Genomic DNA, 6,000 nt, shown 5'->3' with positions numbered 1-6,000 from the left:
GTTGTAATGATGATTACACAGCAGTTTAAAGTGTATGGTGTGAATGTTTTGAGTCACACCTAACAAGGGCTTTGACAGTGTGTTTTCTGTTTGTGTATTTTATTACAATATCAAAAATAGCCACAGACTCACACTGCTACCTTTGGTTTCACCCTAGCACCAACCATCACCCTTCCCTTAATCCTAGAGTCTCTCTCTAACAGAGAATTCTTGGTTCTCACGAACCTTGCTTCTGTTTATCTTCAACAGTGGCACACACACACACACACACACACACACACACACACACACACACACAGTTGTTTCCGAACTGCTAAGTCAATATCCCTAAAAGAACACAGCTTGCCAATAACAGTCAGTGTTCAATGTACACCCTTTTGTCTCTGGTCTGACTGGATTGGGCTGAGATTCGGTTTCCAAGATTACTTTGCTCTTTTCCTTTCTTCCACATGGTCTTTGGTGTGGCTATGTTATTCACTTCAATACAGTTAGGTCAATTTGTTACAAGTGCCTACTTGACATCAATGAGATAATGCATAGGATGTATCTAATGCACTACCTGGCATGGTGCAGAGCCTGCCAATGTGACCTGGACCTGAGTTTGTGCCCTTGATTAGCATTTTCCAAAATTACTCCGTACCCATGGAATGCTGAGAGAGCTGCAATCTGGTTTGGCGTGCCCTCCACACCAGTGATTCTCAACTATGGTTACCAGCAGTGAGGATCAAGTTGGAAGGGCTTGCATTCATTGTCATCCTGTTCCAGACAGCTGGACTACTTACCGCAAAATGATAAATCTGTACGTTTAAATGAGGAATAATTATGAAAAACATAGCCATGCAAAGGACAGAGGACTCAGGGTGTAAAACTGTAGATACGCAGAAAATGAGAGTGTACCTCCTCTTCTTCTTGTTTCTCAAACATGCTTTCTTCAGCAGCTCTTCCCTGCCAGTCACCTTGGTTTTCCGCAGTGGGTTCTGAAGCCAAGTGTCTGGATCAAATGATGCATCTTCTCTGCCGCCTCGAGATCCAGGAAGGATTGTTTTCGTTGCATACAGCAGGAGTTACTCCCATCTGAGAAGCAGCTTGCGCAGGAGAGGGAGATGCTGGAAGGCATGAGACAGCCAGCTCACAGACGTGAAGGAAAGCTGCCAGACTTCGTTTGGCAATGGTGGGCCAGAGCAGCTCTGGGAACTCAGGACCAGGAGCCAGTATCCCTGTGTCCATGCCGTGGGTGTTGGCTTTGCCGTAGATGTTGGCTTGGGGCCCTGGGGTTTTCCTGATGTCAAATTTTATGATACTCTCAGATAAAATTCCCATATAAATCAAACCATTAGAGTTGATTTAATACAATGCCAAGTTTAAGGGATGGGATTTGAAGATGGGAATAGTGGATCTTCCACTCACCAGCCATGTGTTGACATTATTTAACTTCTACAAGCTCCAATTTTCTCATCAATGTGGGGGAGGTTCTGGAAAATTTAAAGCATAGACGTGGGATCAGAAATTGGTGTTGATTTTCCGGTTCACACTAGCTACACAGCCACAGAGAAGTTATTTGGCGCTCTTACATTCTCCGCTTATCTACAAAATGGGTACTAACCCATTTTGATCTGAGCACTATATGAGATGGTTTGTGTATCTTGCCAATATTATTATTATTACCATAGTGTTCTGGAGAACTAAATGAACTGCTGTATGTGAGTTGCTTGGCAGAGGGCCTTCACTGTGGTGATCCCCTAATAAGCGATGGGCAGTGGTTTATATGGCTTCTTGGAGGTTGGTGAATTATCCATGCTTCCTTACACTTGTGTGAGTAATTGACTTCTTGTTAATTGCTCCCTGTTGCTCTTATTTTCTTCACATGATTCTAAAAATTGCAACAACCTTAGGAGACTTTTGGAGGAATGCTTATACACTGATTTGATTGGACCACATAAATTCCTCACAGGTCCTGATATGGTGAGACTCGTCCCTAATTACAGAGGTCTTTCTGCTTCTAAAAGGTGAAGCTGAGAACTTTTTCTAGTAATTTAGGTAAAGGAAAATGTAGACAATCTTTTTCCTGACTGTGAATTCGTTGGCCCCAGGTTCCCCAACTCGGTGACACCGGGTCCTGTTGGTGGACACAGGACTGTCTGACTGTCCCCACACAGCAGAGGAGTCTCATGAGCAGAAACAACACTTCCTTTTGCCTTGGCTACTGCGTCTGGAGTGCCCTGCTTTCCGGGACCTTCGCTTTCTCTCTGCATTCTGTACCCTTCAGCAGCTTTCTGTCCTTATGACCCATCCCCTCATATTCCTCTAGAGGCGGTCTTCCCTCTCTGCCCTGGGGCCTCCGGTGTCCACTGTAGCCACCTCATGATTGCCTGCTGACAGTGCCCTTGGGATAGGTGGAAACTGCTCCCTCAGCTCTCCTAAAAAATAGGGAAATATGAAGAATTAGTTTGGATCCTTGTGTCTCTGGGTCATGTCAGCCTACAGTGGGCCTCAGGCCTGGGACTTTTCAAACTCTCAGACATCACTGTCCTCCAATGTTGCTGCTTCTGAGACATAGTTCTTGGTGTGCTTTAAGTGAGGACTTCCCTGCAAGCAGGTCCTCTCAATAATTTCTCATCTTCTGGCTAGATCAGCCTTTTCAGTTCTTTAGAATGACTCCGTGGGATGCCGTAGGAACCCCCTGACCCAAGTGCTTTCCAGTCTAGTGTGTGATTCTCTTGTAACACCTCTGTGTCTGAGAACTCTGTACACTTCTTGTTTGTGACAGCTGTAGCATCCTGGTAACTTTCTGTTTAAGAGGCAGCTTGCCCATACTAACTCTGCTGGTCCTCATGAGAGAGGCAGAATCAGGGATAAGAAGAGCTGTAGGGATTCACACGGTTCAGATTCTGTATACAGCCTCATGGGTGAAAGTAACACACGACCATCCTTTCCTTGAAAAATCCTTAATCTCCTATGAAATGTAGCATATGTTGTTGGCGGGTACAACTTTGGACGGTGACCTGGATGTACAGTTTTGTACTGTAAGGCAAAACAGGCAATAGAGGCACATATGTAGAACATAAGCTTGCAGATTTTTTTTTTTTGGTTTTTTGAGACAGGGTTTCTCTGTGTAGCTTTGCGCCTTTCCTGGGACTCACTTGGTAGCCCAGGCTGGCCTCGAACTCACAGAGATCCGCCTGGCTCTGCCTCCCGAGTGCTGGGATTAAAGGCGTGCACCACCACCGCCCAGCAAGCCTGCAGATTTTTACTTTGTGATCAGGGATACTTCTGTCCTGCTGAGCTGGGGATGTCTAAAGAGTCCATGAGGTGCCTGTATCCCCAAGAGCAGGAATCCCGATGGAGGTTCCAGCCCATGGATATGTTAAGGGACTGATACATGGCTCCCAAGTGTGAAGCTGGGTCTTAAACTCATGTCTTCTTTTTGTCTCCTCTTGCTGTATTACAGGGGTTAAAAGAGATCTAATGGTTCAACCACAAGTTTTCCCTTCTGTAATAGTTCATTGTCTGTTTCCTTAGTTTACAACTTGTATGTACATAGGGGAATTCTCCCAATAAAATCCTACAAATTTTGCATAATCAGCCCAGTGTTAGACTTCTGTCCTGAATCTCTCTAAATAGTAAATGGTCTAGGGGCTCTTGGAAAGGCTGTGTTGTGGGTGAAAAATCACTTCATTTATCAGAATGTGATTAACCTTAGTTTGCTCATTTGGCAGTTTATAATCCTCTTAAGTCAATGCACTTCTGATTCAAAATTGACCGCTCTTCTGTCAATGGGATAACACATCTGGGGTTGAAGATTGAGGCAGTGATGGGCCTGCCCCATGTCCTCAGAAGCTCTCTGTGTGAGAGAACAGTGAACAGTCACTGTCAGGCTGATGGAGGCAGGATCTGGTGGGAACTAAAGTGAGTTAGTACTTTGAACAAGGCACGAGGGCAGGACTCATGGTTTAAGAGAACACTTACTCCCCACCCAGAGGCAGTCTGTATCGAGTATCTACTATGCACATGTCACTGTATCTAGTGATAAAAAAGACAATCACATCCAGACTTGGCTTCTGATACATCGAAACAAGGTTGTTGGAAGTGGGAAACCCAGTTTTGAAGGTTAACATAAAGGAACCAGTGGGAATGATACAAATTGGTATAACAACTGTCACTGTGATTAAATTAGTTGTCTGAGTACAACTGAAATTTATGAAAGTGAGGTTGAGGAAGACTACATGTGCTGGGGAAGTTTTTCTAGAGGAGAAGGGGTTGGGTTAGTCTTTGAAGGAAGAAATTTGTGTGGCATGATTTCCAAAGGCATGCCTTTTTAGATATGGAGGCTGGGTCTGAGTCACGTGCCTCATCTAAGGGACAGCCCATATATGGAGCACCAGTTTCCTAATACGCCAAATACGCCACAGGATTGTTACAAAGATTAAGATAAGCAGGTATTTTGGCCAGGGACCAACTTATCTCAGTTTTTTGAAATGAATAGCGCTGAGACAACTGGTCATCTATAAGGGAGTGAGTGAGTGAGCCTCAACTCCCATTAATAACCCATATTCAAATATGGATCCATAAAAATGGTGAAATGGATTATAGTCAAAATGTCTAAAATTAGAACTGTAAAGTTTCTGAAAGAAAACAAGGGAAATGTCTTCATAGTCTTGGAGTACCAAAAACTCTCAGGGCATAACAAGCACTAAACATGAAAAAAGAAAGTTGACAAATTACTTTACAATTAATAAACTTTGGTCATCAAAAGAAATCGTGGTAACAACTGTCCAAAATGAAACTGAGGAAAAAAAAATCTCAGGCTGGTAATGCAGCTCAGTGTCAGAGTCCTGGATCAGCACGTACCAGGCCCTGGGTTCAGTCACAGAACCAGAAAACAAACAAACAAACAAACAAACAAACAAACAAAAAACCAACAAAAACCTCCACAATTGACCAAGGAGGTGAAAAGCCTGTATATTGAGATCTATCAAATGTAAGGACGAAAGGAGTAAAAAGGGACATGAATGAATTTGGCGTGCTGTGTTCATGAACTGGGAGGCTTGGTACTGTTAAATGTCTACACTAGCCTGTCGCTCCCCATTTTCAGTGCAATTGCCATGAGAGTTCCAATGATTTTTTTTTTATAGAAATAAAGGCAGCAATCCTCAAGTTTGTATCAAAGCATAAAAGGTTCACTATAGTCAAAGCAATCTTGAGCCAAATGAGCAAAACAGGAGGCATTGCACTATTGACTTCAAAATATATCACAAAGCTATAGTGATCGAAACAATATGCTCCTGGCACAAGAGCAGATATACAGACCAATGGGACAGAACAGAGTCCAGGGAGACAGCCATGCATTTGCTGTCAATCTTCAGGAAAGGTGTCAGGAACATACATGAGAGTAAAGGACGGTATTTTCCATAAACAAAATGTAAACAACTGTACAGCTATGTACAGAAAAATAAAATTAGACCCTTGCCTCACACTATGAATGAAAATCTACTCAAAGGGGATTAAAAATTTCAACCCAAGAACTGAAACTGTAAAACTAGGAAAAACTCATGGGGGAAAGTCTCCATGATCCTAGGCTAGGACAATGATTTCTTTGGACGTGAACTGAAAGGCACAAATGACCAGACAGAAATAGACAAATGGCACTATATCAAACTAAAGAGTTCTGGACAGACAGACAGTGAACAGGATGAAAAGATAACCCATGGAATGAGGAAAATATTTACAAAGTATGTATCTGCTAAGGGTTCATACCCAAAATGTGATTCAAACAATTCAATAGTAAGAACACAACAAACCCAGTGGAAGAAAAATGAAAGTCACGGTGGGAGGTCATCTCACACCGGAGAGAAAGGATATTGTCAAAAAGATGGAGATGAGTACAGCAGAGGACTCAGAAGAAAGGGGGTGTCTTGGGGTGATACACAATGGCTGTCTCACATTCATGTACGGGCAACATGAGTGTGAGACTGTCAAAAGCCATCGAGCTGAGTACTTCAG

Source organism: Peromyscus eremicus, chromosome 7, assembly GCF_949786415.1.
Source record: "Peromyscus eremicus chromosome 7, PerEre_H2_v1, whole genome shotgun sequence".
Taxonomy (NCBI): Eukaryota; Metazoa; Chordata; class Mammalia; order Rodentia; family Cricetidae; genus Peromyscus; species Peromyscus eremicus.
This window is presented reverse-complemented; position numbering follows the sequence as displayed.